The following is a 12,226-nucleotide window of genomic DNA, read 5'->3' as shown; positions in this document are numbered from 1 at the left end:
TCAAGGAGAAAGTATATTCTATGACAACAAATTCAGTGTTTAATGACAAGCATTCTTAATCACAATATGATGGCATGTGTTTCTTGCATCAACAAGAAAAATGAAAATCAACTTCTCTGAGAAAAACAGAAAGCTGTAAAGGAAAGCCATGAATGTGAATCAGATGGGAAAAAAATATGACAGAATCTTTGGTAATTAATATTCTATATTAACTTTAATGCTTAGAACATTACTGACTGTATAGGTTGAGAAATATTGGAGTATTATTTCTTCCTTGTGGGTCCAATCATATGACATACTCGACACGTGGTAATTCTGGTTTATTTATTTGACTACAACAAATCTATATCACTAATCATCAGAGAGATACAAATAAAAACCACAATGAGCTGTCATTAGAATGATGACCATCAAGAAGAGGGTGGGCAATCGCCAGCAAGGATTTGGTGAAAAGGGAATTTTATACACTGTTGGTGGGAGTGTAAATTAGTCCAGCTGCGGGGCGGAGCAAGATGGCAGAGGAGTAGGAGACCTGGATTTCGTCTGGTCTCAGGAATTCAGCTGAATAGGGATCAAACCATTCTGAACACCTACGAACTCAACAGGAGATCGAAGAAGAGAGTAGCAACAACTCTCTGAACAGAAAAGCCACCACTTACTGGAAGGTAGGACGTGCGGAGACGTGAACCCGAGGCGATATTCGGGAGGATAGACGGCGGGGGAGGGGCCTCCGTCGGCCGCTTCTGGCAAGTGCTAGAGCCGCGGAGCACAAAATCGGAACTTTCAGAAGCCGGCTCCGCGGAGGGACGTCACTCCAGTGGCTAAGCGGGGGGTGGAACCCTCACAGGACAGTGGGGTCTCAGGACCCTCGGGGTCACAGAAAGTCCAGGGGAGCCTGAGTGCGGCAGAGCTCCCAGGGATCGGAGCGGGGAAGCCGGCTGCAGAAACGGAGCCGAGGCGCGGGCTCTCAGCTCGGGGTGGCCATAAACTGTGATCCGCGGCCCAGTCGGGGCACTGCTCCTGCAGCAGGGACCCCACAAGCGGCAGAGCCGGGGAGACTCCCCTCCCTCCCCCGGGAGGAGCGGCGCGGGAGCGCACCGCAGGGACCTGCTGGGTTTGGAGACTCCGCGCGGGGTCGGGGGCCAGAGATAGAAACGCTCGGTCACAGGCCGGGTGAGCACGGAGTGCGGCCGGAGACCGGGGACACGGGAGCGACTGCTTTTCTCTGGGGGCGCACTGAGGAGCGGGGCCCCGAGTTCTCAGCTCCTCTGGGCAGAGATTAGGAAGCCACCATTTTCACCCTGGTCCTCCAAAGCTGTGCCGAGAGCTTGCAGGGAACAAAAGCTCCTGAGAGCAAACCGGAGCAGCTTGCTTAGCCCGGACGGGCAAGGGCAGGCAATTCCACCTCCGGCAAAGACATTTGGGAACCATGGCAACAGGCCCCTCCCCCAGAAGATCAGCACGAACAGCGAACAAGCCAAGACCAAGTTTACCAATCAAGGAGAACCGGAGAACTCCAGCGCTAGGGGAATACTGCACATAGAATTCATGGGTTTTTTACCAGGATTCATTAGTTTTTCAAAGTTAATTTTTTAACTGTTTTTTTTTTTATTTTTCTTTTTCCCTTTTTCAACCAACATCTTATCAATCCCTTTTTAAAAAAAAACATTTTTTTATTTTTCATTTTTAGAGTCATGTTTTATCCCTTCATAGTAGTTACCCTTATTTTGGGCATATATATATATATATATATATATATATATATAAGTTGTTCTCTGTTTAAAATGTTGAGATACAGTTTCCTCTAACAGATCAAAATATACCCTAAATCACTAGTGTATGGCTTTGTTATAGTCTCCTGCCTGATGACATTCTCTCTCTTTTTTTCTCTCTCTTTTTTTTAATCTTTCTTTTTTAAACAAATTTTTATCAATTCCTTTTATAAAATCTTTTATGCTTTTCATCTTTATATGCATCTTCCATCCCTTCATTGTATCAACCCTTATTTTGTACATATATAAGTCTTTCTTCCTTTAAATTTTTAGCAGGCACTTTCTTCTAACAGACCAAAATACGCCCAAAATCTAGTGTGTGGCACTGATTTATGCACTAGCCTGATCATATTTGATCATATTCTGTTTTTTTTTGTTTTGTTCTGTTTTTGTTTTTATCTTTTTTTTTCTTTTTTTTTTCCTCTTTCTTTTTTCTTTCTTTCGCTTTCTGTTCCCCTGGTTTCAGGTCTTTTCTGATTAGTATAGAGTATATTTGCTGCGGACGTTGTTAACGTGTTAGCATTTTGTACTCTCATTCATCTATTCTCCTCTGGACAAAATGACAAGATGAAAAAAATCACCTCAGCAAAAAGAACAAGAGGTAGTACTGTCTGCCAGGGACCTACTCAATACTGACATTAGTACGATGTTGGACCTAGAGTTCAGAATCATGACTTTAAAGATACTAGCTGGGCTTGAAAAAATCATGGAAGTTATTAGAGAAACGCTTTCTGGAGAAATAAAAGAACTAAAATCTAACCAGGTCGAAATCAAAAAGGCTATTAATGAGGTGCAATCAAAAATGGGGGCACTAACTGCTAGGATAAATGAGGCAGAAGAGAGAATCAGAGATATAGAAGACCAAATGATGGAAAATAAAGAGGCTGAGAAAAAGAGAGAGAAACAACTACAGGATCACGGGGGCAGAATTCGAGAGATAAGCGATACGATAAGATGAAACAACATTAGAATAATTGGGATCCCAGAAGAAGAAGAAAGAGAGAGAGGGGCAGAAGGTATATTGGAGCAAATAACAGCAGAGAACTTCCCTAATGTGGGGAAGGAAACAGGCATCAAAATCCAGGAGGCAAAGAGAACCCCTCTCAAAATCAATAAAAATAGGTCAACACCCCGACATCTAATAGTAAAACTTACGAGACTCAGAGACAAAGAGAAAATCCTGAAAGCAGCTTGGGAGAAGAGATCTGTAACCTACAATGGTAGAAACATTAGATTGGCAACAGACCTATCCACAGAGACCTGGCAGGCCAGAGAGGACTGGCATGATATCTTCAGAGCACTAAACGAGACAAATATGCAGCCAAGAATACTATATCCAGCTAGGCTCTCATTGAAAATAGAAGGAGAGATAAAAAGCCTCCAGGACAAACAAAAACTAAAGGAATTTGCAAACACGAAACCAGCCCTACAAGAACTATTGAAAGGGTCCTTTAAGCAAAGAGAGAGCCTGAAAGCAGCATAGATCAGAAATGAACACAAACAATATATAATAACAGTCACCTTACAGGCAATACAATGGCACTAAATTCATACCTTTCAATAGTTACCCTGAATGTAAATGGGCTCAATGCCCCAATCAAAAGACACAGGCTATCAGATTGGATTAAAAAACAAGACCCATCAATATGCTGTCTGCAAGAGACTCCTTTTAGACCCAAAGACACCCCCAGATTGAAAGTGAGGGGGTGGAAAACCGTTTACCATGCTAATGAACACCAAAAGAAAGCTAGGGTGGCAATCCTTATATCAGACAAATTAGATTTTAAAACAAAGACTGTAATAAGAGATGAAGAAGGACACTATATCCTACTTAAAGGGTCTATCCACCAAGAAGATCTAACAATTGTAAATATCTATGCCCCTAACATGGGAGCAGCCAATTATATAAGGCAATTAATAACAAAAGCAAAGAAACACATTGACAACAATACAGTAATAGTGGGGGACTTTAACACCCCCCTGACTGAAATGGACAGATCATCTAAGCAAAAGATCAACAAGGAAATAAAGACTGTAAATGAAACACTGGACCAAATGGACTTTACAGACATATTCAGAACATTCCATCCCAAAGCAACGGAATACACATTCTTCTCTAGTGCCCATGGAACATTCTCCAGAATAGATCACATCCTAGGTCACAAATCAGGTCTCAACTGGTACCAAAAGACTGGGATTATTCCCTGCACATTTTCAGACCACAATGCTTTGAAACTAGAACTCAATCACAAGAGGAAAGTTGGAAAGAACTCAAATACATGGAGGCTAAAGAGCATCCTACTAAAGAATGAATGGGTCAACCAGGAAATTAAAGAAGAATTTAAAAAATTCATGGAAACCAATGGAAATGAAAACACAACTGTTCAAAATCTTTGGGATACAGCAAAGGCAGTCCTGAGAGGAAAGTATATAGCAATACAAGCCTTTCTCAAGAAACAAGAAAGGTCTCAAATACACAACCTAACCCTACACCTAAAGGAGCTAGAGAAAAAATAGCAAAGAAAGCCTAAATCCAGCATAAGAGAAATAACAAAGATCAGAGCAGAAATCAATGAAATAGAAACCAAAAGAATAGTAGAACAGATCAACAAAACTAGGAGCTGGTTCCTTGAAAGAATTATTGAGATTGATAAACCCCTGGCCAGATTTATCAAAAAGAAAAGAGAAATGACCCAAATCAAGAAAATCATGAAGGAAAGAGGAGAGATCACAACCAACACCAAAGAAATACAAACAATTATAAGAACATATTATGAGCAACTCTATGCCAGCAAATTAGATAACCTGGAAGAAATGGGTGCATTCCTAGAGATGTATCAACTACCAAAATTGAACCAGGAAGAAACAGAAAATCTGAATAGACCTATAACCACTAAGGAAATTGAAGCAGTCATCAAAAATCTCCCAACAAACAAAAGCCCAGGGCCAGATGGCTTCCCAGGGGAATTCTATCAGACATTTAAAGAAGAATTAATACCTATTCTCCTGAAAATGTTCCAAAAAATAGAAATGGAAGGAAAACTTCCAAACTCATTTTATGAGGCCACCATTACCTTGATCCCAAAACCAGACAAAGACCCCATCAAAAAGGAGAATTACAGACCAATATCCTTGATGAACATGGATGCAAAAATTCTCACCAAAATGGTAGCCAATAGGATCCAACAGTACATTGAAAGGATTCTTCCCCACAACCAAGTGGGATTTATCCCTGGGCTGCAAGGTTGGCTCAACATCCGCAAATCAATCAACATCCTACAATACATTAACAAAAGAAAGAACAAGAATCATATGATCCTCTCAATAGATGCAGAAAAAGCATTTGACAAAGTACAGCATCCTTTCTTGATCAAAACTCTTCAGAGTATAGGGATAGAGGGTACATACCTCAATATCATAAAAGCCATCTATGAAAAACCTACAGCGAATATCATTCTCAATGGGGAAAAGCTGAGAGCTTTTCCCCTAAGGTCAGGAGCACGGCAGGGATGTCCACTATCACTACTGCTATTCAACATAGTATTAGAAGTCCTAGCCACAGCAATCAGACAACAAAAAGAAATCAAAGGCATCCAAATCGGCAAACAGGAAGTCAAACTCTCACTCTTTGCAGATGATATGATACTGTATGTGGAAAACCCAAAAGACTCCACCCCAAAACTGCTAGAACTCATACAGGAATTCAGTAAAGTAGCAGGATATAAAATCAATGCACAGAAATCAGTGGCATTCCTATACACCAACAACAAGACAGAAGAGAGACCAATCAAGGAGTCGATCCCATTTACAATTGCACCCAAAACCATAAGATACCTAGGAATAAATTTAACCAAAGAGGCAAAGGATCTGTACTCAGAAAACTATAAAATACTCAGGAAAGAAATTGAAGAAGACACAAAGAAATGGAAAAACGTTCCATGCTCATGGATTGGAAGAACAAACATTGTGAAGATGTCAATGCTACCTGGAGCAATTTACACATTCAATGCAATCCCCATCAAAATAGCATCCACTTTTTTCAAAGAAATGGAACAAATAATCCTAAAATTTGTATGGAACCAGAAAAGACCCCGAATAGCCAGAGGAATGTTGAAAAAGAAAAGCAAAGCTGGCGGCATCACAATTCCGGACTTCCAGCTCTATTACAAAGCTGTAATCATCAAGACAGTATGGTACTGGCACAAAAACAGACACATCGATCAATGGAACAGAATCGAGAGCCCAGAAATGGACCCTCAACTCTATGGTCAACTCATCTTTGACAAAGCAGGAAAGAATGTCCAGTGGAAAAAAGACAGTCTCTTCAACAAATGGTGTTGGCAAAATTGGACAGCCACATGCAGAAGAATGAAAGTGGACTATTTCCTTACACCACACACAAAAATAGACTCCAAATGGTTGAAAGACCTAAACATGAGACAGGAGTCCATCAAAATCCTAAAGGAGAACACAGGTAGCAACCTCTTCGACCTCAGCCGCAGCAACTTCTTCCTAGAAACATCGCCAAAGGCAAGGGAAGAAAGGGCAAAAACGAACTATTGGGATTTCATCAAGATAAAAAGCTTTTGCACAGCAAAAGAAACAGTCCACAAAACCAAAAGACAACCAACAGAATGGGAGAAAATATTTGCAAATGACATATCAGATAAAGGGCTAGTATCCAAAATCTATAAAGAACTTATCAAACTCAACACCCAAAGAACAAATAATCCAATCAAGAAATGGGCAGAAGACATGAACAGACATTTTTCCAAAGAAGACATCCAAATGGCCAACAGACACATGAAAAAGTGCTCAACATCGCTCGGCATCAGGGAAATCCAAATCACAACCTCAATGAGATACCACCTCACACCAGTCAGAATGGCTAAAATTAACAAGTCAGGAAACGACAGATGTTGGCGGGGATGTGGAGACAGGGGAACACTCCTACACTCTTGATGGGAATGCAAGCTGGTGCAACCACTCTGAAAACAGTATGGAGGTTCCTCAAACAGTTGAAAATAGAGCTACCATACGATCCAGCAATTGCACTACTGGGTATTTACCACAAAGATACAAATGTAGGGATCGAAGGGCTACGTGCACCCCAATGTTTATAGCAGCAATGTCCACAATAGCCAAACTGTGGAAAGTGCCAAGATGTCCATCGACAGATGAATGGATAAAGAAGAGGTGGTATATATACACAATGGAATATTATGCAGCCATAAAAAGGAATGGAGTCTTGCCATTTGCAACGATGTGGATGGAACTGGAGGGTGTTATGCTGAGTGAAATAAGTCAATCAGAGAAAGACATGTATCATATGACCTCACTGATAGGAGGAATTCTTAATCTCAGGAAACAAAGTGAGGGTTGCTGGAGTGGTAGGGGGTGGGAGGGATGGGGGGGCTGGGTGATAAGACAATGAGGAGGGTATGTGCTATGGTGAGCACTGTGAATTGTGCAAGACTGTTGAATCACAGATGTGTACTTCTGAAACAAATAATGCAATATATGTTAAGAAAAAAAAAAAAGAAGATAGCAGGAGGGGAAGAATGAAGGGGAGTAAGTCGGAGGAGGAGACGAACCAGGAGAGACGATGGACTCTGAAAAACAAACTGAAGGTTCTAGAGGGGAGGGGGTGGGGGGATGGGTTAGCCTGGTGATGGGTATTAAAGAGGGCACATTCTGCGTGGAGCACTGGGTGTTATGCACAAACAATGAATCATGGAACACTACATCAAAAACTAATGATGTAATGTATGGTAATTAACATGACAATCAAAAAATAAAAAAAAAAATTAGTCCAGCTACTGTGAAAAACAATATGGAGTTTCCTCCAAAATTAAAAATAGAACTATAATATGATCCAGCGATTCCATTTCTGGGGATATACCCAAAGGAAATGAAAACAGGAATTTGACGAGATACATGCACACCTGTGTTTATTGCAGTATTATTCACAATAGTTAAGCTATGGAAACAACCCAAATGCCCATCAACAGAGGTATGGATAAAAAAGACTTGGTATATATACAGAATGAAATATTATTCAGCCATGAGAAAGGAGGGTATCTTGCCATTTGTGACATGGATGGACCTTGAACACATTATGCTAAGTGAGATAAGTCAGATAGAGGAAGGCAAGTACTTTATGATATTACTCATATGTGGAATCTAAAATAGTCAAACTGGTAAAAACAAAAACAAAAAACAGATAGTAAAATGGTGGTTACCATGGAACAGCAGCTGGGGGAAGAAGACTGATGATATTTAAAAGTCACAAATGTGTAACAAGTAGTAAATAAGCCATAGAGATCTAATGCACAGTATAGTTAATACAGATAATAATATCATGTAATTATGTAATTAAGTAATGGGATAAATATGGCTTCAGTGGCAATCATATTAAAATACATAAATGTGTCCAAGCAACATGATGTATACATCAAATTTAAAATGTAATATGCTGTTTATCAAATAAAAAAAAGCAAAGATTTTGAGGTAACAAAAAATGTGACTTATTTAGCAAAAGATGGAAAATTTCGCATAGCTAAAGAACATAATACAAATCTTATAAGTCTTGTCAATGAAACTGTAATGATGCGGCTGACAGAACTTAAGAGGAAGGGTAAAAAAGAGCAGAAATGAAAAATGTAGAGGAACTAATTCCTTTCTCCTAGAAAATAACTAGCTGATTTTATAATTAAGTGCCAAATTTTGTTGGATAAATAAAAGTTAAAGTACATTATTCAAAGTAATAATGTACCATATTTTTACAGGGAAGAACTGAAGGTCAACTATCAGCTGGGTTACCACGATGGGAGGTCCAACAAGGCAGAGTCCCTGTCTGCTTCATATCTCCAGCAGCTCCCAATAAGTTTGGGTCGAAGGCTGGATAAACAATGGGAATAGGCTAGGAGAAGATGTGAGAAGTAGAGTAAGTGTGCTAAATTAGTAATTGTTCCAGACGGGGCATGAAGAGTCTTATTTTAAAGTTGATAAGTCAATGCATATGATGATGATTTCTAGAAGAAATAAGTAAAGCGATGTTTTAATAAAGTGGCTAACTCTGGAGAATAAAACTGAGGCATGACAGGGTATTTTTTTTTCACTTTGTGAAGAAAGTAAGCATTCTTACTCTTTATATTACTTCTGTAATGAAAGGTATTTTAAATGGCAATACAAAGTTTGAAACACTCTAAACATTTTCAACTCTTAAACTCTATTTTTAAAAACACTTTGGATCACAGATTTCCCTCATTTACTTCTTCATTTTACTTAGGAAGACTTTAGCATTCTTCCCAATTTCCTCCAGGACTTTGCACCATCATAAAAGATTTGCACAAGACACCCTTCTAACAGCACACACCCTTTTTAAAAGTTCACTGAAAGGAAGAACACTCACATTCTAGATACAGCCCATGCCTCTAATCACTACCGTTTCTTTTTCATATTCTGTCTGACTTTCTCCTGGCGGTTGAGACAGGCATTTCAAGTGTTAGTCTTGAGTGAGCAGTGAGATTCCTTACTTAAACATACATATTGCACCACATAGTGATTATTTTATAAAGCAAATAATAGTTATTTAAATGAGAGAGCATACAGGAGCTTATTATTTTGGAGTGTGAAGTGTGATAAAGTCATCAACTTTATAATAATACTGACCAGGTGAAGCATATGCCTTTGTAAACAGCTGCTGTTGTTACATTTCTAAGATGTATTCAATCCACCACTTTTGTATTTTATTTTTTCCTGTTGCTAGGAACCAAGCTTTAGGAACAGTTGCGTACAAAGTTATTGGCAAAACTGCAAAGATGTGGGTGTCTATTTAAGGGCATCTGAACCCCTGATCCTAAGAGTCTCGTCCAATTGTTCCATATATAAACATTTCCCATTCTCTCTTCCCAGTTTTTTTTTTTTCGAAGAAGACATTGGTCTGTAACCTTTACTCTTGATTAAAATCCCACAGCACTTAAATTCCAAGCCCAAGACTTGTTTGTCAACCCTTTCCTTAGCAAAACACACATTTCTTGAAATGTTAATATTTCCTACCAACCACAGTAACAAAAACAACAAAAGCCAGAATGTAGCAGGAACTCAAATCAGAGCGATTAAAATATATAATTATAGTGGATTCTAAAGATCACCAACGACCATGTAATATTAAAAAGGCAAATGAATTCGCGAGCATAGAAGCAGTAAGGTTTAAATGAAAGAAGCGGGCAGGATACTTAATGCACTGACAAAGGAAAGGACATAGAGCACACATTTCTGCACCAAGGGGACCTGTTAGAACTCAGGCACATTTGAGAAGTAAGTCTTCATGTTGTGAACCGGTGTAAGACTAGATATATTCTCCACAAATATGGCAGGGTCACAACTCAAAAGCTGTAATACTAGGGCAGAGAACACAACAAAGCTATGAAAACATACAAATAGAAGGAAAAGATATCCTTAGGAAACATATTTTACAGAGTTCATTGGGAAACACAACCTGCTTAGCAATAGCAGATGATGAAAGCCTGCATAACCAGAAATTCAGGTTTTCTACAAGATACAATGAGTAAGGACACGAGGCAGTCCTGGGCAGAGCGATGCAGGGCAGGAACGACACAGGGGACCAGCTATGGCCCCTCTGACTCTGGACAATGTAAGGACAACCACAGACTGGAGCAAATAGAGTTGTTCCCATATGCTCATCACTGACAGGGCTGTGTGCTTATTTGTTTTCACCAATTCTAGTGAGAAGTTAGAGGTTCGAGTTAGAACTCCCCTGCTTGTTATTTATAGTCTAATATGTATGCATGGGGGCTTGGCTTGGCCAAGCTTATTCCCTTCTACAGATGCTACCCATTAAACACTTTCCAATATCCGAAAAGCACTTATATAAAGATTGCTTTTCCCTTTATTTACTGCCTTCTCAGATGTTCATGAATCAAACTATGTTCCTGTGTTGTTGTAATTTTTGATTGGACATTACTCAAGATCTGAAGCTTACACAATATTCCCACACCTAAATCAAGCATTGTTTCCCTGGTCAGATTCAAATAACATCATATACCAATTATGTACTATGAATTACTTGACAGTGTCAAGAAATCTTAATATGAATCCTGTATTGTACTTAATATGTTGAAATATGTGAATAAGTCTGTGATTGATAGTGGTTTGTGTTTAGCAATGTTGAGACTCTTTTGAATGTACCGTGAGATAGAAAAAAATGAGCCAATATGCTGATGTCTCTGGTAATGTGGTTTTCCACTGTGGGAGAAGATACATATGGATACTGAGTGGGCAAGTGGTGGAGAACTCTATGGTGTTGGATTTGAACTAAGGTTACCTAGGGGAACTCATGACTACAAACACACACACGCGCGCGTGCATGTGTGTGTACTATTGTGTTCTGAATAGTCTAGAAACAAAGACATCAATAGCCATGTGCACTCCTAATAGCCAGACTCTAGCGCATGCAAAATATAAGATGAGCCTGAAACATCTCGTGCCAAAAACAAGGAAGTGCTCAAAGACTGATGGGACGTATCAAAACTGAGTAGAGGCTGACTTCAAGGAGCTCCCATTGGCCACAGTATTCTTTACAGAAAAATATTAATAGTAAGTGTAAAAAGAATGATAAAATTATAAATATCTTTTTTCCAACAAATGCAACAATTGATTTCAGTAGGAATATAAATGGATTCCTAACAAGATTTGGGGAATAGGCTATTCACAAGGTCTGAAAGTAGCACCCCACCTATTATTTATTAATTACACAAAGGAAAGGCTATTTTCACAGGAGAGAGATCTGGTGGATTTCACTTCCCCAAGCGATGAAGTTCAGCATCACAAGTATCATGGGATGCCTGACATGTTGTACCTGCTGATGTGATGCAATGTGAGGTCCATGCCATCTAGGAGATATTCTTGCCATATATATTTAACCTGAGTATAATCATGGGGAAAACCTTAGGAGAAATCCAGATTGTGGGACATTCCAAAGACAACTGGCCCAAAGGCTTCAAAAATGTCAGAAGCCATGAAAAACAAAACAAAAAAACAAAACAAAACAAAACAAAATGGCAGGAAGTGGTTTTAGACTGGAGAATCAATAAGTATGACACGGCTTGACATAACAAAATAACCAAGTGTGGTCCTTGCCTCAACCTGGAAAAGAAAACAGCCATAAAGGACAGTTGAGGGACAAACGTGGTAACGTGCACATAGGCTACATATTAAATATCACCGCATCAGTGTTAAAGTCCTTGGATGCCATAGTAATGGCATGATATTTGAGAATAACTTTACACTTAGGAGATACATACTGAAATATTAAATGAAAAATGGTATGATATCTCCAACTTGATTTCAAATAAATCTACTCAAAATACACATGTGTACATATCAATGTATACTGTACACGTGAGCCATTTATCTCATGTTTTTGTGTG

At 39.3% G+C, this 12,226-nt stretch overlaps 1 protein-coding gene across 1 annotated transcript in view; it reads right to left on the bottom strand.

The window, feature by feature from the left end:
• PRKN (parkin RBR E3 ubiquitin protein ligase) overlaps positions 1 to 12,226 on the bottom strand; it is a 1,305,872-nt gene that overhangs the window by 695,074 nt on the left and 598,572 nt on the right.

This window comes from Zalophus californianus, chromosome 7 (genome assembly GCF_009762305.2).
Source record: "Zalophus californianus isolate mZalCal1 chromosome 7, mZalCal1.pri.v2, whole genome shotgun sequence".
Classification (NCBI taxonomy): domain Eukaryota; kingdom Metazoa; phylum Chordata; class Mammalia; order Carnivora; family Otariidae; genus Zalophus; species Zalophus californianus.
This window is presented reverse-complemented; position numbering and strand designations above follow the sequence as displayed.